This window comes from Heterodontus francisci, chromosome 17 (assembly GCF_036365525.1).
Source record: "Heterodontus francisci isolate sHetFra1 chromosome 17, sHetFra1.hap1, whole genome shotgun sequence".
In the NCBI taxonomy this organism is placed as follows: domain Eukaryota; kingdom Metazoa; phylum Chordata; class Chondrichthyes; order Heterodontiformes; family Heterodontidae; genus Heterodontus; species Heterodontus francisci.
In genome coordinates, this window is record NC_090387.1 from 72,970,494 (window position 1) to 72,995,629 (window position 25,136).

A 25,136-nucleotide genomic window follows, 5' to 3' on the forward strand; every position below is an offset into this window, starting at 1 on the left:
CCCCCAGCTTATACACACTACTGAGTCAGCGGCGCTTGAGATGGCTTGGCCATGTGAGCCGCATGGAAGATGGCAGGATCCCCAAAGACACATTGTACAGCGAGCTCGCCACTGGTATCAGACCCACCGGCCGTCCATGTCTCCGCTATAAAGACGTCTGCAAACGCGACATGAAATCGTGTGACATTGATCACAAGTCGTGGGAGTCAGTTGCCAGCATTCGCCAGAGCTGGCGGGCAGCCATAAAGACAAGGCTAAATTGTGGCGAGTCGAAGAGACTTAGTAGTTGGCAGGAAAAAAGACAGAGGCGCAAGGGGAAAGCCAACTGTGCAACAGCCCCGACAAACAAATTTCTCTGCAGCACCTGTGGAAGAGCCTGTCACTCCAAAATTGGCCTTTATAGCCACTCCAGGCGCTGCTTCACAAACCACTGACCACCTCCAGGCGCGTATCCATTGTCTCTCGAGATAAGGAGGCCCAAAAGAAACTGGCGGATGACTAACAAGCCATCAATTATCTTGGGGGCGGAATTTGCAAAAAAAAAATTTCTGTTCATCCACTGCCACTGACTGACAGTAAAGAGAGGGCTCATACACTTTAGATTTTATTTCAATGGTTAATGTCAATTTTTTTTCTTGCGGCAGCGGCTAATTTTTCAAACTGCAAGAAATTTTTCAAGGGAGGCTGGAGGAGCAAACAGTGCAAGACTCCGTGAGGAACAGCAGCAGATATGAGGGGCAGTATGAACGTTACAGTCTCTAAGGTTCTCTGAAACTTATTATTGCACTCATGCACTGTACTGCATTCTGTACATATCGGACTGTAAAGCACACTGACACCTGTTGCACTGGGACACTCCCAACCGTATGCTCACACGTGCTGTTACTCTCTATGCCCCACTGTATGTTACTCGCTGTGGTACTCCATCTCATTCGACATCATGACACATATGCTAGAGGGCTGCATTACGTATTGTTTGCACACGGTGAAAGCCTTTCGCAGTTTTGACCTGAAACGTCACTGACTTGTGTTTTCTCCATGGATGCCATCTGACCTGCTGAGGGGCTCCAATTTTTTGTTTCAGATTTCAGGGCACGGATGTGAAATCTTTGGTCCTGAGCACCCCTGATCCCCTTGGGCAAACAAGTAGTAAAGGGGCAGTTCGGTTACGGGCACTAAAAATGTCAGGGGCATTCAGTTTGAAGAAGTTCTAGAAAAACACAGGGAATGTTCACTCAGAGCCTGGATCTCGATCAGGAAGGAGGTGGAGCTGGATCGGTAGCTGCATTCAGAACATTTCCAATTGTAACAGCGGCTGTTTGTGTCAGGCTGCACGCAATGAAATGTGTAAATTATTTACGTAAACTCAACTCAAATATCAGACCTTGATCTGTTTTTCCCCTGCGGGGATTATACTGCCGCCTGGACTCATTCTGTCTAATGTACTCCATTACAAAATCATGAATAAATTGCTACTGAGAACGGTTCAGTCATAAATAACTAGTACTGCCTTCAGAAAAAAAAGACTTTGGTGCCCTGAATGAGCTTTGATGACCTGCTGAACCTTTCAACCACGGACTTTTCCCAGCGGCTAAGCAATGTTATTTAACATTTCCCTCTTAGAATTTGGCCCAAGTACATTCAGAGAGCCTTGCGGCAATGTCTCAGTTTACAAACAGTGTACGACTGGAGATTACAATGAACGTTGCTATCATACAAACGTTGAAAGCGTCTGCATCAAATTCCTCTCTGCCCTATGGTAACGTGCTTGAAATAAACAGTGATGTGGAGAGGGGAATTTGATAACATTGTTCACATTAATTTCCAGGCAATAAAGTCCAATACATTCAAATGGTAATAAAACACACAACAAATTCACAATGCGTCAATCAGTAACAGCGCCCGAAGCTTCGACTGAAGAATCGGACACCCTGAGAGCTGAACTCCAAAGGCTGCACATTGTGGGGATACGTTTCCCAACACGGGCGTTGGGGTTGTGGTACAGGAGCGCAGTGAGCTTTACACTCGGCAATAAGGTGCCCGTGGAGCTTCCCATGGTTGGCCTCATTCAATATTCATAGAGAGCTCTCACTCCGCGTTGGTCTACTGGTAGCCACAGTGGGAGAGGTGAGAGTTAGTTCATGTTGTAATACCTTAAAGCAGCCCACAACGACAAGGATGCAACAACAACTTATATTTATATATAGCGCCTTTAACGTAGTGTTAGGACCAGGTGAGAAAGGGGTCTAGGGGTTCCCTCTCAGCCTTTGCCTGGTTTAACCATAACAGGGTTTAATTTTAAAACACTATGTTTTTAGCTCCCCCTCAGTGAACCCTTGTTCCATGCTCCAATTGTAAGGCAAAGAAATCAAACAGGTTTCCTTAGATTTAAACAAGAAAGGTAGAAGTTTATTAATCTTAAACTCTAATCCCGTTACTGACTACGAATATGCGACACGACCACGCTAGCATGCATACGCAATAAATACATATGCAGATAGAGACAGAAAAAGTAGAAGGAATAAAGAGTAAAAGTTTGAGGCAATATCTGGTAGTTACAGTCCTTTAAGTTCAATGTGGAGTCTTTGGTTGCCAGTCAGACCTGCTGTTTGTTGGGGCCCAGTTCATGCTTCAACTTGTTTCGATGTCGGAGTCTTTTCTCTCTTGAGGTTTACGTGTCTTCCGTGGGTCCGGTGGCTTGGGAGAAAGCGAGAGAGAGAGAGAGAGAGAGAGAGAGAGCTGCTTCCTTGTTCCAGCTTCAGTTTCACACTGCCTTCTGAATTCAAACTGTCCAGTGGCTAGTTCAAAAAATCTGGACCAGCCAGTTAGTCATGTGACCAGCTGGTTTAACCAGTCCTGGCTCTGTGGATTGTATCACCTCAGCAGGCCCTGGAATGCACTTCCTTACACCTTCAATGTCTAGTGATCAAAATCCATTTGGGTTAGTTGGAGCAGGGAATAGTCCTTTGTCTCCACATGCAGCATCTCTTAGTATGCAAATGTCCTTCCGCCCCAGTGTCTGGTGATCTTCAAACAAGTCATTTCTTTACTCCAGCAACAGTTTAAAATCAATGTTCATATGACAAAATTAATATGCCTCATTCTTGGCAGGTCTGCATGACAGTAGTAAATCATTCCAAGCCGCTCCACAACCGTAATAAAAAAAATGGACAGTGAGCCAAAGAAGGAATAAAAATAAAAAATGCTGGAAATACTCAGCAGGTCTGGCAGCATCTGAGGTGAGAGAAGCAGAGTTAACATTTCAGGTCAGTGACCTTTCATGAGAACTGGCAAAGGTTAGAAATGTAATAGGTTTTAAGCAAATAAAGCGGGGGTGGGGCAAAAGATAACACAAGGGAAGATGTTGATCGGACAGAGGGTCACAGTGAATAACTGACCAGAGGGTCATGGAGCAAAGGCAAAGGGTGTGTTAATGGTGTGGTGAAAGACAAAGCGTTAGTGCAGAGAGGGTGTTAGATGATGGAATAATGAATAGTCCTGGCCAAAAGCACAAACATGAAAAAAAATTGGGCAGGCACATGGTAAAAAAATGAATGATGAAACAAACTAAAATAAAATATAAAAGAAAAAATAAAAATAAAAAAGGGGGGCCAGTCATGCTCTGAAATTATTGCACTCAATGTTCAGTCCGGTAGGCTGTAGCGTACCTAATCGGTAAATGAGATGTTGTTCGTCGAGCTTGCGTTGATGTTCACTGGAACTCTGCAGCAAGCCCAGGGCAGAGATGTGGGCATGAGAGCAGTGGGGTGTGTTGAAATGACAAACAACAGGAAGCTCAGGGTCATGTTTTCGGACTGAGCGAAGGTGTTCCGCAAAGCGGTCACCCAATCTGCGTTTAGTCTCCCTTATGTATAGGGGACCACATTGTGAGCAGCGACTACAGTATACTAAATTGAAAGAAGTACAAGTAAATCACTGCTTCACCTGAAAGGAGTGTTTGGGGCCTTGAATAGTGAGGAGAGAGAAGGCAAAAGGGCCGGTATTACAGCTCCTGCGATTGCATGGGAGGGTGCCATGGGAAGGGGACAAGGTGTCGGGGGTAATGGAGGAGTGGACCAAGGTGTTCCAGAGGGAACGATCCCTTCAGAATCCTGAGAGGGGAAGGGAGGGGAAGATGCTTTTGGTGGTGGCATCAAGCTGGAGGTGGAGGAAATGGCGGAGGATGATCCTTTGGATGTGGAGGCTGGTGGGGTGGAAAGTGAGGACAAGGGGAACCCTGTCGCAGTTCTGGGAGGGAGGGGAAGGGGTGAGGGCAGACGTCCGGGAAATGGGTCAGACACGGTTGAGGGCCCTGTCCACCATAGTAGGGGGGGGGGGGGGGGGGGGGGTTGGGGGGATCCTCTGTTGAGGAAAAAGGAGGAAATAACAGAAGTGCTGTTGTGGAAGGTTGCATCATCAGAGTAGATGCGTCGGAGACGGAGAAACTGGGAGAATGGAATGGAGTCCTTACAGGAGGCAGGGTGTGAAGAAGTGTTGTCGAAGTAGCTGTGGGAGTCGGTGGGCTTATAATAAGCCAAAGAAGGAGATGTTCTGATGAAAGGTCATAGACCTGAAACATTAACTTTGTTTCTGCACGATGCTGCCAGACGTGCTGAGTATTTCCAGCAGTTTCTGTTTTTATTTCAGATTTACAGCATCTGCAGTATTTTGCTTTAATTTAAGGAGATGTTAGGGCAGGTGGCCAAATATTTTGTCAAAGAGGTAGATTTTAAGCAGAGTCTTAAAGAAGCCACTTTATGGGCGTATGGCTCCATAGGGGACCAAAATACAATCTACCTTTTCCTAAGGCTGTAGGGTGGAAAATATTACTGGCAAAACCCAAGGAAGAGCAAAACACATTTGGAGGCATGAAATGGAATAGGCAGGCAAAATATCTGAGCAGCGCCATACCACATTCCTCTGTTTGATGCTGGAAAATGGAAGTGCTGCCACATGAGGTGGGACCCTTCCTACAGTACAGTAATGGTGAACATCATGTAACAACCTGGGTCAATCCTTAGAAACAGTTGCTGAAAGAGACTGTACACCTTAAGGAAATTGCCAAGGTAAAAATACCCAATGTCAACATTTACTGGCTAAAAATTGAAACTGGTGGAAACATTCAGCAGGTCGGGCAGCATCAGTAGCAAGAGAAATAGAGGCCCTGATATTGATAGTGGTGGGTATGGTAAGTGGCAGGAGGGTGTCTTTTTTTCAACAGGATCCCCACCTGGAAGTCACCCGGCTTGGCTTCCAGTCAGGCTGCAGCCACCGGTAACTCACCTACAGTTTCTAATGGGAGCATGGGGGAACGGGGTGTCCAATCCCAGGTGTTACTGATTTGGGTCCAATCCCAGGGTAGGAAGGAAGCTTGGGGGAAGCACTCTTGCTTCTTCTGGCCCACAAGAGGTGCTGTAAAAGCACTTACCTTTTGCCCAAAACTGTCCTCGCCTCCTCTGAACTGCCAGGTTTCTTGAGGCCTGGGAAACCAGGTCAGACAGGATTAATCCTGTAAGGGAAGTTAAATGTGAGGCTCACAGCCTCATTAAAATACTTAATTGGCCAACAGACCTCCTGGGAGTCAGTTGGCTGTCTGCTCCCTGTCCCACCTCTGTTCAACCCAGAAGTGGGGGGTTGAGTGTAAGGTTGGAGATTTTTACCACCCATTTTTGGGTTAAAATTACCCCCATTGTTTCTGTTGAAAGGCCATCAACATGAAATATTAGCTCTGCTACCTCTCCACAGATACTGCTGGATCTGCTGAGTATTTCTAGCATTTTTGGTTTTCATTTCAGATTTCCAGCATCTGCAGTACTTTGCTTTTGATTTACTGATGAGATGCCACAAAGTTTTGCTTACATACCAACTGGTTTGACACTTACTGTGGACCCATACAGAGCCTTTGTGCAATTTGTACTCTTTAATTGCTTACCAAACATGACTATATTTCTTCAGAATATACATTCAAGCTGTAATTTACAAATGAAAGCCTTGGAAGACTGACATGTTCAAAGAGTTTCAGGAATCACTGTGGCCACAGCCTTGCTGCATGATGCATGACCACCTCTCACTCAGATGGGGTGCCTGTCTGTCACTTGTCTTCCTTCATTATGTCAAATGACTACAGGCCTGAAATGGCTGCTGGATGCAAGGTCTCCTTGCTGCCACCAAAAGGCAATATCCAGAAAGCTTATAAACCTGAGGATCGAGTGCAGTACAGGAAAAGAAAACCACTTACCCTTAGGCCTCTTTCGTCTTGCTTCTGCCCCCGTTAGATCCACTGATCTGAGGGGACTGGATGCATGATGTACCACCAACATTTTCTGGTGACCTTGTGTTGGAGCATCGCTACAGCAAAATGAGACAGAAGGCTCTCTTCAGGCCCTTCCACCTCATTAATATGGTTGCCTCTTGTTTGGGGCTGTTACAGACACAAACACTCCATCCACTCCCACTCCCACAGGAAATCCCTAGGTAGTATTGTCCAGACATGAGAGGAATATCAGGGTCTACCTCTCTGCTTTCACAAACAAAATACATTATTATATTGCAACAGTGACTACATTTCAAAAGTGCTTTAATGGATTTAAAGCACTTTGGAATAACCTGAGGCCATGAAAGGCGCTAAATAAATGCAGGTCTTTTTTTTTAATAGAATATAAGGGAACAGAACTGAACCGGAGGAGGGCTCAGAAATTACAAGCCCTTCATTTTCTTGAAGGAGGCCACCCTAGACATCTTTAGATAAAAGAACATGGACAGAGTAGGAGAAGGTGCAACCATTGGACCACTGAAACACAGGGCAGGTGCTATCCCACTCATCTATTTTGTTTACTTCCCACCCCCACCATAGGCACATGCATTACGACACAAACACCAGACATGGTATCATGCAACAAAAACAAGAAATGCTGGATTCACTCAGCAGGTCTGGCAGCATCTGTGGAAAGAGAAGCAGAGTTAACGTTTCGGGTCAGTGACCCTTCTTCGGAACTCCGCAGTTCCGAAGAAGGGTCACTGACCCGAAACGTTAACTCTGCTTCTCTTTCCACAGATGCTGCCAGACCTGCTGAGTGAATCCAGCATTTCTTGTTTTTGTTTCAGATTTCCAGCATCCGCAGTATTTTGCTTTTATTATGGTATCATGCAATGCAGGCTTCATTTGAAGGGACATTGTAGAAACAACTGTTCCAACATCTGTTCATTTTGCATCATTGTAGGCCTGGAACAGTAGTTTGTCAGTGGCCCAGAACAAGACAGCATCTCACGGCACTCTGCATCTCTCTCAATGATTACAAGCATCAACATTCATTTCAGAAGATGAAGTTAGTGAGTTTCAGGAGGTAACACTGTGTGAGTCACAGTGAAAAGCTCTGGAGGAGCAGGTGGTGATGACAGAGAAGCAGGAATCTTTCTTTGAATGACACTGAGAATTCGGGGCTATTTTGTGTGAGAGCTCTTTAAGACTCGTCTAAAATGCTGGTTGGAAGATTGTGTGCTGTGTGAAATCAACAAAGATCCAGTAAATGGATCTTCACCACTTTTCCCATCCCTCACTCACTGTTCTTCATCAGCGCCATCAGCCATGCAGATTAGAAAATATGCCCTAGCATTTAATTCTGAATATCAAATATTATGCATAATGTGACAGGTGCGTTCCTGAATATCAGACAGAGTAGATCAAGAATCATACGAATGTCAGCACAGAAGGAGGCCATTTGGCCCATTGCACTTGTGCTAACTCAAACTGAAGCTATCAACCTGGGGGAGGGTTTCTGCTCTGCGCTCTCCAGTACATGATTCTTCCATTCAAGGATGGGGGAATTGCGAACATAAAAATAAACAAGCAGAGAACATCAGCTATCTAGTCCAGTCTCATTTCCTAATTTTTCCCCCTACTCTAATTTTTTTTAATGCATGAGTGTGGACTCAGGGACGTACCCCTGAATATCACACAAAGCTTATGTAAGAGATGTACCCCTGAATATCACACACAGCTTACACTAAAAGATGTACTCCTGAATATCATACACAGCTAATGCTCAGAGATTACTCTTGAATGTCACACAGTACACACAATCAGGTATGTTTCTGAATATCACAAAACCTTAACATACACTTAGTTCAATAAAGCTCTTCTCAGACACATCACTCCCACTGGATAGCTTTACAATGTTAGTGTCTAATAAGTTCCGTGAATGGATGTTAAATACCTAGTAGTCGAAGGTAATAGGGGGAACAGGTGTTGGGTGTTGATTAATTAATTGTACTCAGATGTGTGTATATAAAGAGCCAGCTAGCACTGGCTGAGTGTTGTTAGGAGTGGCAAAGTAAGCTCTGTGACAAGCAATAAACAGTCTCCACCAAAGCATCCTAGTCTCAGTGTCTTCTTCACAAACAGGCTTGGAAGTTTCTCTAACATTGGTAGCAGAGGGTAGTTATCTGAAAGTGAAGGTTGGAGACTAAGATTTGTTTTCAGACAGGAGATTAGAATTGGAGTTTTTTATTGAGAAGGCTGTAATTGGAGGCTTGTTTTGAAGAAATATGACTGAAACCAGGTATTAAGGTGTCAGGATATGATTTTCCACTGCCGTTTTGTGAAGCTGAACTTTATGATCAATGGAAGAATGAAGTTGATATACAAACACGGGTTATGTCTTTACTAGAAAGGAAGCATGGAATGGCCCTTGCACTTTTGCATGTCACCAGAAGCAAGATCAGGTCTAAAGTATTCTCGGAGCTACAGGCTCCTCATTTGGACAATGAGGAAGGTTTGGACAATCTCTTAAAATTTATATGAAGATGACTTATTGAGTGCCTATGAGGTGTGGTCGGACTTTGATAAATTTAGAAAAATGGATGGTTCTTCCATAGAAGAATATATTATGGAGTTGAACCTACTATATGCAAGGTTGCAGCGATTCTACTTGGAAATTCCTAAATCAGTACTTTGCTTCAAATTGTTGGATTGTGCTAGGATATTGAACATGGATAGGCTGTTGGTATTAATCGGAGTTAGATTCAAAGAAAGAGATACGCTTTTTGATCAGATGTCTGACACCCTGAAAATTTTTTGGAGGAAACATTCCTTCCCGATCGCTTTCATGGTGCAAATGGGCTCTTCAGCCGTGACACCAAAGGTGGAGGATACAATGCTAGCAGCATTTCGAAGCTATTCAAATATGAGGCCCAAACGTCAGTACGAAAGGAGAAGCCCAAACAAAACAAATGAGGATAGAGACCCTTTTGGCAGCTATAACAGACAGCAGGAATTGGGCAATTATGGCAGAAGGATGAATACCAGGAATAATCAAAGGGTGGGCAACAGGTGTTTCCAATGTGACTCAAAGTATCATTATGTGTTGCCTTGTCCAAAAAGGAATAACAGGGTTTTTGAGAAGACCGATAATGTGGAAGGCGAGATTATGCTATTAATCAATCAGAAAGAATTGTACTGGTCAGAAGAAGCTTCGGTCCGGTAATGAGTGTCCTTGTCGCAGATTCGTTCAATTGCGTAGTACTAGACAGTGGGTGTACGTTCACGGTATGTGGAGTGGACTGGTTAAGGTATTACATGGATTCTTTAAGTAAGGAACACTGAAGTAAGGTCAAAAATATGACAGTTCTACCTGTTTCAGGTTTGGGCATGGCAACACATTGAAATGACTAAAGAGTGGTAATTCCATGTAAATTAGCAGATTAGTACAGATATAGTATCCAGTGAAATACCTTTGCTGTTAAGTTAACCGTCTGTGAAAAAGGCTTAGATGAAATTGGATATGGAACATGACAAGGCGATTGTCTTTGGGAAATCTGTAGCTTTGCAGTTTACACAGACAGGACATTATTGTATTCCTTTAGCAAGACCCAACATCTCTAAGCAGGATGTTAAGGAAGTATTAATGACATCTGGGTGTAGGTATTTAAAGGAGAAAAGGCAGATTATTTCAAAACTACATCGACAGTTTGCACATTCATCTTCTCATAGGTTAAAAATTCTGCTAAAAGATGCAGGGGTAATAGATGATGACTACACTAAACCTATTGAATATCAGTGAAAAATGTGACATCCGTAAAAAAAAAATATAGGAGGACCCGTAGTGAGTTTTTTTAAAATTTATTTCCAAAATATACTTTATTCATAAAAATCTGTAAAAATTACATTGCCAAACAGTTTCCAAACAGCACCAAAAAATACAAACATTGCAAGGGAGATCAGTTTCCTTCAATACTGTCATGAGTTTCTTCCTAACCCTTCCGTTTCACAATTGTCATGTCAATTACAGTTTTACATTTACAGCAATTGAGAATATTAACGATACAGTTAGAGGGGTTTCCCATGGATCCAGCCCCTCAGTCCAGCTTGGTGGGGGAACCTTACACTGTGGTCTTTTCCCATTGAGCCTTTGCTGCGGCTGCCCCAAGCTTTAGTGCGTCCCTCAGCACGTAGTCCTGGACCTTGGAATGTGCCAGTCTGCAACATTCGGTGGTGGACAACTCTTTGCGCTGGAAGACCAGCAAGTTTCGGGCAGACCAAAGGGCGTCTTTCACCGAATTGATAGTCCTCCAGCAGCAGTTGATGTTTGTCTCGGTGTGCGTCCCTGGGAACAGCCCGTAGAGCACAGACTCCTGTGTTACAGAGCTGCTTGGGATGAACCTTGACAAAAACCACTGCATCTCTTTCCACACCTGCTTTGCAAAGGCACATTCCAGGAGGAGGTGGGCGACCATCTCTTCCCCACCACAGCCAACGCGGGGGCACTGTGCGGAGGGGGCGAGACTTCGGGTGTGCATGAAGGATCTGACGGGGAGGGCCCTTCTCACCACCAGCCAAGCTACGTCTTGGTGCTTGTTTGAAAGTTCTGGTGATGAGGCATTCCGCCAAATGACTTTGACGGTCTGCTCGGGGAACCATCCGACAGGATCCACCGTTTCCTTTTCCCGTAGGGCCTTGAGGACATTCCGTGAGGACCCGTAGTGAGTCTCCCATTAGCAAGGGACTTTAATGAAACCGTAGCAATGGACTTGAAGATATGGATAAAGACAAACATTTTTCTTCTACACTTTATAGACATAGTGACTAGATTCAGTCTGTCAACGGTAACTTATAGTAAAGACAAAAAAGTAATAGTGGACAAGATACTGGAAAGGTGGATAGGAATGGGATGGGAGCACCGGCTAGATTTCGAAGTGACAATGGAGGAGAATTTGCCAATGATGAGTTCAGGGGTATGTGTGAAAATATGAACATTGTAGCAAACCAAACAGCAGCAGAAAGTCCTTTCAGTAATGGGATTTGTGAGAGAAATCACTCTGTGATTGACGAAATGCTCTCACAAATTTTAGCCGACCAACCAAATTGTAAATTGATGCCTGCTCTGGCGTGGGCAGTACATACAAAAAAACACACTTCAAATGGTTGGGAGGCTACAGCCCCTATCAATTAGTCTATTGCAGGAATCTGAAAATACCTTTGGTAATGTGGGATCATCTCCCGACTTTAGGGGGGATGACAATTAGTACAATTTTTGTGGAAAATTTGAATGCAATGCCTGCATTTATTAAGGCAAAGGTTTCAGAAAAAAATCAGGAGAGCTTTGAGGTAATGGCTCAGGTCATCAGAAAAGAATTTTAATACCGGGAACATGGCGTATGACAAAAGAGAAGGGCAGAAAGAATAGAGAGGCCCAGGAAAAGTTATAGGCACTGATGGCAAAATGGTAATTTTGCAACATGGCAACCAGACCATGAGAGTACATTCCTTTTTGGCACTGATTACATGGACAGAATCTGAACAAATGATGGACACTGATGATGCACCATGTACTTAGCATGCACATATGTCGGACCTTTATAAGCAACAGATTGTGGCAGAGAACGGACTAACTGAGAGTGGACCAAGTGATAGTGAAGTTCAAGATAAGGCCATTTATCCCAAAGGTCAACTACCGAAAGCTGGGATTAGAGTGATGTACATGCCAGAAGGGGCTAGTGAATGGAGGGAAGCCACCATTTTAGGAAGGGCAGGAAAGGCCACAGGGAAATACAAACATTGGCTGAATGTGCAAGACAAGGGACAGGATATCAGACCTATAGATTGGCAGAAGAAAGTGAAAATGTGGAAGGCCGGAAACTTAGTGTAAGTTCAGACAGCGGGCCTGAAAATGATCATAGTCCAAGGAAAAGGTCACGAACTTGTGAAAGGAAGTCTGGTCCTAGGAGGGCCAGGTCGAGTAGTAGCAATCCAGAAAGAGATAGGAACTCTGGTCGGGGACGTGGTTTCACAACAGCAAGGACCAGAGAGCAGGCAAAGAGTGCCACAAGAAGTAGGAGCCCTTACGATAGAGAAGCTCTAGTGCCTACTAACAAGTTAGATGGTAAATTGGTAAAGGATGCAAAACAAAAAGAGCTTGACAGCTGGAGAGAGTTTGGCATATACATGAAGGTGCTAGATAGAGGACAACCAGCATTGTACCATAGATGGATCTGTACAGAGAAAGTACTTCCCGATGGTTTGTATAAAGCTAAGGCTAGACTTGTAGCTTGGGGATTTGAGGAACGACTAGGCGACCAAGAAGTTGGATTAGACTCCCCAACAGCAAGAAAAGCAAGTTTGAGGATTTTCCTAGCCCTTTTAGTGACACACTCATGGGAATGTAAGTTCATTGACATCAAAGCAGCATTTTTGCAAGGGAAGTATTTTTAAAGCCACCAAAAGAAACTGGAGACATAGAGGGGAAATTATGGAAGCTAAACAAGTGTGTTTATGGGCTAAACGATGCATCCAGGTTGTGGTATTTTTCAGTTATGTCCATCCTATTAAAAACTGGTTGTATTCAGCTAAAAGCAGATCCGGCAATGTTTTATTGGTACTATGAAGATAAGCTAACAGGTATTTTCTTGATGCACGTAAACAATTTTCTGGGTGGAAGATCTGTGGTATTTGAGAAATCTTTGGCAGATAAAGTTCTACGGGAATTTAAAATTGGAAGTTGGGCGTCCAGAGCTTTTAAATATATAGGGTTGAATATTAGGCAAACTAAGTTGGGGGTAACCCTAAATCAACAGTCTTACCCAGAGAATGTTAATAGGATCCCAATAAATTGGGCCAGATCCTCACAAAAGGAAGACTCTACAGCCAAGGAAGAAGTGGACCAGTTAAGAAGCTTAGTCGGGCAATTAAACTGGTTGTGCACACAAACTAGGCTGGATGCTTGCTATGATGTATTAGAATTGAACACCATGCTGAAACATACTACTGTTGGGGAAGTGCTGAAAGCAAATAAGACATTGAAGAAATTGAGTTTTGACAAATGTACACCCAAGTTTCCAGCATTGGGTGACCAAGAAGAAATGAAATTAGTCATTTCTAGTGACACCTCATATGCTAATCTTCCTGATGATTATTTGAGCGCAGCAGAATTCATTATATTTTTGGTGGGAAAAAATGATAAATGTTGTCCATTAGCCTGGGAATCAAAGAAAATAAAGAGAATAGTTAAAAGCACCTTAGCTGCTGAAACACTTGCACTGATAGATGTGGGTATTATCGAGTATTTTAAAGGAACTCTTGTATAAGGGGCAATCGAAGAAAAATTTTCCTATAGAATGCTATATAGATAACAATTCTCTCTGGGACAATGTCCATTCGACAAGAAGTGTCACAGAAAAGAGGTTGAGGATTGATCTCACAAGCATAAAAGAAATGTTGGAAAGGAAAGAAATTTCCAAAATAAAATGGGTCAACGCAAGTCATCAGTTGTCAGATTGTTTTATGAAGAGAGGTGCTTGTTCAAAGAAATTGTTGGATGTCCTTGAAGAGGGCCATCTTGTCTTATGATGAGTTAGGAAAATGTGGAATTTTTTATGTTAAGGTGGCTTTGTAATTTTTTTAACAAGTCATTTTGTTTAAAAAAAGGGAATATACAGTATGTTACTGGCTGGTGATGTTGAAGGTTGGTGGTATAATAATGTAAGATAAAGAATAATGTATCATTATTTTGTCTCTTTTTTGTTTTATAGATATGTATTTAATTTAAAGTAAAAAAGGGAATCTGTTAGTGTCTAAAGTTCTGTTAAATACCTAGTAGTTGATGGTAATAGGGTGAACAGGTGTTGGGTGCTGATTAGTTAATTGTACTCGGATGTGTATCTATAAAGAGCCAGTCAGCACTGGCTGGGTGTTAGGAGTAGAGAAGGAAGCTCTGTGGCAAGTAATAAACAGTCTCCACCAAAGCATCCTAGTCTCAGTGTCTTCTTCACAAACAGGCTTGGAAGTTTCTCTAACATGCAGCTCAGACTAGCTTTAGGTAGTGTGGGACAATAGCAATGATCCATGAGGGATTTCATGCATCTGCAGCAGATGACTGCTTCTGTATCTAATCTTAATGGTTCCTATTGACACCAATAGCTGAATAGCTGAGCAGAAGGTAAGTGTTAATACTGACTGAAATTATGAATCCCAGATTTCTACAGCAGCTACCTACTGGTGTATTGTCAGTTCGTGATATTTCAACTCAATATAAAAATTGCAACCAACCCATGTTGGTTCTGTTGTAATCAATGACTCCTTTTAAGCAGTGCGCCCAACTCCTCAGTGGAAAGCCACAGTTGTTAAGATTCATCATAAGCGCCATTGTTTTAAATCAAAGAACCAATATCAGTTGTCGCTGGACAATTGGCTCTTGGGTGGCCGTGAAATTACCGCTGTATAGGTCACTACCAAGGGTGAAGACTAAGAGACTTTGGAGAATCTGGGTATAGCAGCAATAGAGGGAATGTGGTCTAAGTAGTATTCCAAGCTAATATCTATCATTTGCTTGTCATGTTTTCACAGGCTCACAAGATAATTACAGATGAGGAAGGCTATTCGGCCCATCTTAACTCATCCATCTAAAGAGATTTTAACATTTCCCCCCCCACCCCCCACTCCCCACTGTAGCATTTAATTATTTCTTAAATGATTCAGGGATTTTGCTTCCGCTACTCTATCTGGAAATACAATTTCATGTTGATTACTCTGTCTGAAGAGGAATGTCCCAATATCCATCCTAAAATTTAAATGCACCTAGTTTTAACCAGTTCTGGTTGCCAAGAAACGAGAGAAATATTAAAGTACTGGAGGATATGCAAAGAGCATTGAGGCTGATCCCCGGAGTCTGAGATCTGAGTTATGAGGAAAGATCGGATGGGCTGTACCTTTCAGCTGGGAAAAGAGGTGTCCGAGACGTGATCTTGTAAAGGTGTATAAGATGGTTAAGAGTATAGAGAAAATTAACCTGGAATATTACTTTAAATTAAACATTGAGATTAGAACTATGGGCTATTTTTTTTCTCCTCCCTTTTGAATATGGCACTTCATTAGCCTGTTTCCAGTTAACCAGTACCTCTCCAGTGTCCATTCATCCATAATGATAGTCAGTGGCTCACAAGTCTCCTCACTTGTCTCTCTCAGGACTTTGGAATACCATCTATTCCATTGTAATTACTTGTTTTGAGCCCATTTAGCCTTCCACATTGTGAGTTCATTAATTTTACTTGTCAAGGGAGGGCATGTTGCTCATGTCTTCCATTGTGAATACTTGGAGGGAGTTATCATCCTAAATATTTACTATTTTGTGCTCATTCTCAGTTTCAAGCACAATAACTTTTTTCCCTCGCTTTCACCTTTTCTCTGACTGTGTCCTTATTGTTCTGGTACTAAAAGAATTTTTTACCGTTGTAGTTAGCCCCAGCCACTATATCTTTTTACAGGCCTCTCTTTGTTCCTCTGATCACCCTTTTAACATGTTTTTTCATTTTCTTATAGTCATCCCAGTAAACCCCAGCCTGTTCATTCTTTCCTGATAGGTATAACCTTGCAGTTCTGGTAAATCTCCTCTATTCCATTTTTATATATGGTGACCAAAACTGTACACAGTACTCCAAATCTGGTCCAGCAGGGTTTGGTATGTTTAGCATAACTTCTCTACTTCTGAATTCTATCCCTCTAAAAATAAACCCTAAAGCTTAGTTTGCTTTTGTAAATGGCCTTATTAACCTACGTCGCTACTTTTAGTGAATTATGTATTTGTACTCCAAGATCCCTTTGCTCCTCTACGCATTTAAAAATTTATTTTCCAAATAATAGATGACCTCTTTATTGTATAATCCCTCGCACTTGAAACTCATTTGCCAATTATACGCCCATTCTCCAAGTGTTCTCTCCTTATTTCGCACTCCCTCACATTCAAGTATAACACACTGCAATGTCTTGCATGGCAAAGATCAACTTCAAGAGGTGCACTGCTGTTCACATTGTGAGATATTAAGGGAGAATTTCCACATTTGAGTTGCTCTGCTATTATGAGTGCAAATCTTCTTGCGCTGGTCTTGGTAATCAGGAGAGGCATTTACAAAAGAGTTTCCTGGGTTAGCTTGTGTGCAAACCCATTGGTCCAAATCCAGTGTAAAGGATGTAAGTTGCTGGAGACATGGAAACTAGAGTGCAGCCTTTAAAACAACAGTTCAGCCTATAGAAATAAAACAGAAAATGCTGGAAATACTCAGGCAGGTCTGGCAGCACCTGTGGCGAGAGAAACAAGAGTTATTGTTTCAGGTCTGAGACCTTAGAAAAGTTTGAAAGGTAAATAGATTTTGAGCAAGTGAAAAGGGGGATGGTGGGGAAAAGAACAAAAGGAAAAGTCTGTGATAGGGTGGAGGGCAGGAGAGAATAAATGCCAAACGGAGTTGTAATGGGACAAATAAAGAAACAAAAAATGTGCCCAGAGGAGGTGTGAATGAACATGAGGTAGGAGTATTTCCAGCATTTTCTGTTTCTTTTTCAGATTTCCAACATTAGCAATATTTTGCTTTTGTATTGGAACTCAGCCTACAGATTTTGACATCAGACTGGAGGTAACCAGGTAATGAAGGAGCAGTACTTGGTTCACTCACTTGACTTTCAGATAACTTCTCATCAATCATATGACATTTTTGTAGAATGTCTACAGCAGGACCCTTTAGAGCAAGCAACCAAATAAGGAAGCAGAGCATGGCACTTGGGCACAGAAGGAAACAGAATTTTCCTGACTCTACCGCTCCTACTGGCATCACAAAAATTGACTGCTATTGCCAGCCACTGCCCCTCCCCCTTCCTCGCCCCTTCCCACCCTGGATGCATGATAATCCCGGTATTGGCATACCCATTGACCAATCTTCGTCTTCTTTGTGACCCGTGTCTTGGTTGTTGGGACAAAGCTAGCTTCTCCCCAAATTTGGCATGGTCCTCTTGCTCACTTGTTTTGGCATGACAGCTTGCAGTGAATCCCTCTCCAGGCGCTGATCTCTCATTTTGGACAGAATCCAGCCTTGATGCCTTTGAGTCTGATCTCTGTAAATGATGAGTATGATTTCTCTGTGGACCAGCAGTAATCCTGCTGTCAACAACTTCTGGGAGGAACCACTTGGCTATTCTTGCACAGCACTGACTGAAATATGGGGGTCCAGCTGAACTTCGCACAAAAATCCTATGCACTTGGGGGCAGGTGGAAGGAGCACTCAGCAATTGCACGCAGCATTGCATTGACTGATTACCAGTTATCAAAGCACATGACAATGCAATTCAGATTTATCACCATACATGTTATTAGAAACCTTCAAATAATAACAGCAGGCTTATTACTTGGAAGCAAAACACATCATTTAAATGACTTGAATTCAATATGAGACGGCCCTTGTAATATGCCACTCGATACTGAGTAAATTGCATACTTGATTCAGTCTCAACAGAATGAATGTAGAACCCAATCCTCATTATCCTGTGGAGTTTATTACAGTAAATCAGCTCATGTGATCAGTCACAAAGACTTTGTTAATTATAAAATAAAGCAAGGAAGGAAACGACTGACAGTTGACAATGTTTAGTGCTTGTTGCAACAGCTTCCAGTGATCTGACTGGTGCCCCAAGGAAACCAAGTGGAGATGCCACCTTTTGCCCAGTCCAAAATTGGACAGGGGGGGGGGCATAAAAAATGTGCATGTCTACACAACATGATTCCAATTGTGCACATACAAAAGAGGTACGATTATGCAGGCATAGAATGGGTCAGATTTCATATTCCAGGAACAAAAATGCAGCAGTCAAAACCTGAACATTTTCTCTTTGGTATTTAATTATTAAAATTACAAAAACTAGAGCTGGGGCGAAAGGAAAGGATGGTCACCTAAAGATGATTAGAACTTAATGTCAATCAGAAGCCGCAGTCATTCAAATATTATAAAGCAGCAGGGGCTCAAGGGTATGTATGTAATTCTCCCTGTCCTGCCACCCACCCACTTCCCACCCAATCTCCCCAGGAACCCAAGAAATTACATAGAATTTCAGAATCACAGAATCAGAATCACAGAATTGTTACATTGCAGAAGGGGGCCATTCAGCCCATCGTGTCTGCACTGGCTCTCTGAAAGAGCAATTCCCTCAGTTCCATTCCCCTGCCTTCTCCCCATAACCCTGCACAGTCTTCCTTTTCATATAACTGTCTAATTCCCTTTTGAATACTTCAACTGAACCTGCCTCCACCATGTTCTCAGGCAGTGCATTCCAGACCTTAACCACTCGCTGCATGAAAAGTTTTTCCTCATGTCACTTTTGTTTCTCTTACCAAATACTTTAAATCTGTGCCCTCTTGTTCTCGGTCCTTTCACAAGTGGGAATAGTTTCTCTCTATATGCTCTATTCAGGCCCCTCATGATTTTGAATACCTCTATCAAATCACCTCTTAGCTTTCTCTTCTCCAAGGAAAACAGTCCTAACTTCTCCAATCTATCTTCATAATTGAAATTCCTCATCCTTGGAACCATTCTCATGGATCTTTTCTGTACTCTCTCCAATGCCCTCACATCTTTCCTCAAGTGCGGTGCCCAGAACTGGACGCAATACTCCAGCTGAGGCCGAACTAGTGTCTCATACAAGATCAACATAACTTCCTTGCTCTTGTACTCTATGCCCCTATTAATAAAGCCCAGGACACTGTATGCTTTATTAACTGCTCTCTCAACCTGTCCTGCCACCTTCAATGACTTATGCACATATACACCTAGGTCCCTCTGCTCCTGCACCCCCTTTAGAATTGTACCCTTTATTGTGTATTGTATTGTTCTTCCTATCAAAACGAATCAATTCACATTTCTCTGCATTGAATTTCATCTGCCACCTGTCTGCCCATTCCAATTTGTCTATGTCCTTTTGAATTTCTATACTATCCTCCTTACAGTTCACAATGCTTCCAAATTTTGTATCAACTGCAAACTTTGAAATTGTGTCCTTCCCACCAAGGTCTAGGTCATTAATATATATCAGGGAAAGCAAGGGTCCCAACACTGATCCCTGGGGAACTCCACTACAAACATTCCTCCAGCCTGAAAAACATCCATTAACCACTACTCTTTGTTTCCCGTCACTCAGCCAATTTCGTATCCATGTTACTACCGTCCATGAGCTACAAGTTTACTCACAAATCTGTTGTGTGACACTGTATCAAACACCTTTCGAAAGTCCATGTACACCACATCAACAACATAGCCCTCATCAACCCTCTCTGTTACCTCCTCAAAATACTCCAGCAAGTTAGTTAAACATGATTTTATTTTCCTTTAAGAAATCCATGCTGGCTTTCCTTAATTAACTTGCATTTGTCCATATGACTATTGATTTTGTCCTGAATTATTTTTTCTAGAAGTTTTCCCACCACCAAAGTTAAACTGACTGGCCTGTAGTTGCTGGGCTTATAATTTACAGAACAGAAACAGGCCATACTGCCCAACTAATTTGTGCCGGTGTTTGTACTCCACAAAAAACCTCATCCCACTCTACCTAACCCTATCAGCATAATGTTCTGTTCCCTAAATGCATCAATGCTATTTGCCTCAACTATTCCATGTGGTAGCAAGTTCCACATTCTAACTACTCTCTGGATAAAGAAGTTAAGGAGAGCTTCCAATGTCAGGCAGGTTGTTACAGAGAAGTATTCACAAAGAGAAGGGAAAAATTAAAGTTTGAGGTACTGGATCATTCTCATATGCCTTGGTGAGCAATGGCAGATTGCCAATAGCCGTAGTTTTTGATCACTCAGTTACCCTGTCTGCCAGAGACTAGCCAGCCATGGAGTTGTGTATGTGTGTGGGGGTGTGGGGGGAAGAACAAAAGTATGGGAAAAAGAGAAGTTTAAAAAGGTACCTTAATTAATGTGAAATAGGTAATCTCTCCATATACCATTAAGAGGCAGCTGAGTTTCCTGGATACAATGGAAGGCTATGAACCTTGATAATATCCTGGCTGTATTGCCAAGACCTGCACACCAGAACGAGCCAAGCTTTTTCAGTTCGGCTGTGACGCTGGCATCTACCCAACAAAATGAAAAATTACTCAGGTACATCCCATCCACAAAATGCAGAACACAATCTAACCTGGTCAATTAATACCTATCGGTATTCATCCAATCATTGGCAAAGTAATGGAAGGAGCCATCAAGCACCTTCAATCAGTACTTACTCACTGATGCTGAATTCAAACAGAATCACTCAGCTTCAGATCTCATCACAGCTTCATTCCAGGTGTGGGTGGATGCTAGAGGAGAGGTGAGAATAATGGTCCTTGATAACAAAGCAGTATCCAATTGAGTATAGCACCAAAGAGCCCAGAAGACCTAGGTCATTGGGGTTAAGGGGAAAAGGCACCACTGGCTGGACGCTTGCTTATCACAAACAAACATGGTCACAGCAATTGATGGTTAATCATCGCAGCAGGAGTTTCACATGTCAATATCCTTGACCTCATCAATGATTTTCCTTCATCATAAGGACAGGATTCCAGTATTCATCTCCATTCACAACTTCTCCAATAATAAAGGAGCCTACACCAGCCAATACAGCAGGATTTGGATAACATCCAGGTTTGAGTTGACAAGTGGCAGGTAGCACTCAGGCCACACAAATGGTATTTCCAACAATAGAGTCATAGAGTCGTACAGCACAGAAACAGGCCCTTTGGCCCACCGCGTCCATGCCGACCATATTGCCTATCTACTCTAATCCCACCTGCCTGCATTAATTCCATATCCCTCTATGCCTTGCTCATTCAAGTACCTGTCCAGATGCCTCTTAAATGTTGCTACTGTTCCTGCCTCCACCACCTCCTCAGGCAGATCACTCCAGATACTCATTATTCTTTGTGTGAAAAATTTACCCCTTTGATCTGCTTTAAACCTCCTCCCTCTCACCTTAAATCTATGCCCTCTAGTTTTGAGTCATCCCTACCATAGGAAAAAGACTCTGGCTATCTACCCTATCTATGCCTCTCATAATTTTATATACCTCTATCATGTCCCCTCTCAGCCTCCTTCGCTCCAGAGAAAACAGACCCAGCCTATCCACTCTCTCTTCATAACTCTAAAACTAAAAAAACTATTAGTATAAATGGGTGGTTGATGGTCGGCACAGACTCAGTGGGCCGAAGGGCCTGTTTCAGTGCTGTATCTCTAAAACTAAAAACTAAAACTAAAACTCAAGCCCTCCAAACCAGGCAACATCCTTGTGAATATTTTCTGCATCCTCTCTAGCTTCATCACATCTTTCCTGTCGTGCGGCGACCAGAACTGCACACAGTACTCCAAATGCGGCCTAACCAACGTTATGTACAACTGTAACATGACGTCCCAACTCTTGTACTCAATGCCTCGGCCGATGAAGGCAAGTATGCCATAAGCCTTCTTCACCACCCTGTCTACCTGTGTTTCCACTTTCAGGGAACTATGTACTTGCACCCCAAGGTCTCTCTGCTCAACAACACTCCCCAGGGCCCTGCCATTCACTGTATATGTCCTGCCCTGGTTTAACTTCCCAAAATGCATCGTTTCGCACTTGTCTGCGTTAAATTCCATTTGCCAATCCCTTGCCCACTTTCCCAGTTGATCTATATCCTGTTGTAACTTTAGACAACCTACTTCACTGTCCACTATACCACCAATTTTGGTGTCATCTGCAAACTTACTAATCATACCCCTACATTCTCATCCAAGTCATTAATATATATGACAAACAACAGAGGTCCCAGCACCGATCCCTGCGGCACACCACTGGTCACCGGCCTCCATTCTGAAAAACAACCCTCCACGAGCACCCTCTGCCTCCTATCACCAAGCCAATTTTGTATCCAATTGGCTAGCTCACCCTGGATCCCATGTGTTCAAACCTTTCAGACCAGCCTACCATGCGGGACCTTGTCAAAGGCCTTGCTAAAGTCCATGTAGACAACGCCCACCACCCTGCCCTCGTCAATCCTCTTGGTCACCTCCTCAAAAAACTCAATCAAATTCGTGAGACATGATTTCCCACGCACAAAGCCATGTTGACTATCCCTAATCAGACCTTGCCTTTCCAAATGCATATAAATCCTGTCTCTCAGAATCCATTCCAATAACTTTCCCACAACTGATGTAAGGGCTCACCGGCCTGTAGTTCTCTGGCTTATCCCTGCTGCCCTTCTTAAATAAAGGCACAACATTAGCTATCCTCCAGTCTTCCGGTACCTCACCCGTGGCTAACGATGATACAAAAATCACTGCCAGGGCCCCAGCAATCTCCTCCCTTGCTTCCCATAGCATCCTAGGATACACCTGGTCAGGCCCTGGGGATTTATCCAACTTAATGCACTTCAAAACCTCCAACAACTCCACCTTTGTAATGTTGATATGCTCCAGGATATCGCTGTTCCCTCCCTTGAACTCACTAGCTTCCATGACCTTCTCCATGGTAAATACAGACGAGAAGTATTCATTTAAGACCTCGCCCATTTCCCGTGGCTCCACACATAGATTACCACACTGATCCTTAAGGGGACCTACTCTCTCCCTCGCTACCTTTTTACTTTTAATATACTTATAGAATCTTTTAGGATTCTCCTTTATCTTATCTACCAGGGAAATCTCATGGCCCCTTTTCACCCTCCTAATTTCCTTCTTAAGTGTAATCCTACATCCCTTATACTCTTCGAGGGACTTGCCTGATCTCAGCGGCCGATACCTGACATATGCCTCCTTCTTTGTCCTGACCAGACCCTCAATATCCCTAGTCAACCAAGGTTCCCTAAACTTGCCAGATACGCCCTTCAATCTAACTGGAACATGCCAGACGTCCCTTTACCTGTAAACAGTCTCTCCCAATCAACTTTTGAGAGTTCCTGTCTGATGCCATCGAAATCAGCCTTCTCCCAATTTAGGACTTCAACTTGAGGACCAGTCCTATCCTTTTCCATAACTATCTTGAAACTAATAGAGTTATGGTCACTGGTCCCAAAGTGCTCCCCCACTGACACATCAACCACCTGCCCAGCCTCATTTCCTAAGAGGAGGTCAAGAGTAGCCCCTTCTCTAGTAGGGCCATCCACATATTGCTTCAGAAAACTATCCTGGACACATTTAACAAATTCTTCCCCATCTGATCCCTTAGCACTAAGGCAGTACCAGTCAATATTAGGGAAGTTAAAATCACCTACTGTTACAACCCTATAATTCCTACACCTATCTGTGATTTCCCTACATATATGCTCTTCCAATTCCCTCTGACTATTGGGGGGCCTATAGTATAATCCCATCAAAGTGATCACCCCTTTCTTATTTCTAAATTCAACCCATATTTCCTCTCTGGACGTTCCCCCCGGGATATCCTCTCTAAGTACTGCCGTGATCTTCGCCCTAATCAATAGTGCAATTCCCCCTCCTCTTTTACCTCCACCTCTGTCACGCCGGAAGCATCGGAATCCTGGAACTTTGAGCTGCCAGTCCTGCCCATCCCTCAACTACATTTCTGGAATAGCTATAATATCACAATCCCATGCACCAGTCCATGCTCTGAGTTCATCTGCCTTACCTGTAAGGCTTCTTGCATTAAAGTAAATACAGTTTAGCCTACCAGACCTTCCACGCTCCCTGTCTTGCCCCTCCCTGCCCACTGGACTTGCTTGCTTTAACCTCTACATTTGCCTCAACTATTTCATCTGAGAGGCTACTACTTTGGGTCCCACCCCCCCTGCCAGACTAGTTTTAAACCCTCCTGAGTAGTACTAGCAAACCTCCCAGCAAGGATATTGGTCCCCTTCCAGTTCAGATGCAACTCATCCCTCTTGTACAGGTCACCTCTGCACCAGACCACCTCCCCAACCACCTTCTTTTGACCTTCACTGCTCTCATCATCACCGAGTACCCTACAACTTACAATCATCTGGACTGGTGCAACCACAACACCCAAGAAGCTCAACACCAAGACACAGCTGTTCCCTTGGCCTCACCACTGGATTCAACAGTGCACTGTGGCTGTGGTATATACTACCTACAGGATATACTGTGGCAATTCACCAACTTACTTCAATAGCATACTTCATTCACATTTCTTCAGCTAAAATTGATTTAGTAGAAGCTTCCCATCAGCATGTAACTAAAGTGACAAGAGCACAAGAAGTCCAAGAGGATGAGCTGAATGGCATTTTTATGCTCCTTCCTTCTTATGTCCTATTACATTATGTTCTTTTTCAAGTTTAACACCACAAGAGATGCTACTTGGCATCATTCCTATTGTTGCCTGGAGGAAGACAGATTAATTACTGAAGTTTTGCAGAGTCAGAATGCATGCAGGTGTAGCAAGTGGCTGAAGCACTGAAGAAAATTTAAGGGCCAGAAAAGGTATTCAGAGCATCAAAGCTGATCCCACTATAACCTAACTCTCCCATTATAGCTACCAGCTGCAATTTGAATATTCTTAATATCTACTCTAATACTATTCCTATGAATTTATAACCTTTTGATTAATGAAGTTCCCCGTAATACCTATTTCAAACTTGCTATTCATAAATTTAAGTGAATATGGAGTCAATTTTCCAACAGCATAAACCTGGTGTGGAGCCTCAGGAAATCACATGTGCCGCCCTCAATTTTATGTTCATTGTACCACACAACTGGACCTTTTTAAGATTATTTCTTCACAGGATGTGAGCAAAGCTGGCAAGACCATATTTGTTATCCATCTCTTGTTTCCCTGAAATGTGTGCCTTCTCCTTGAACCAGCTTAATTTTATAAGCCTCGCACCCTATCTTAAATAGGCGACA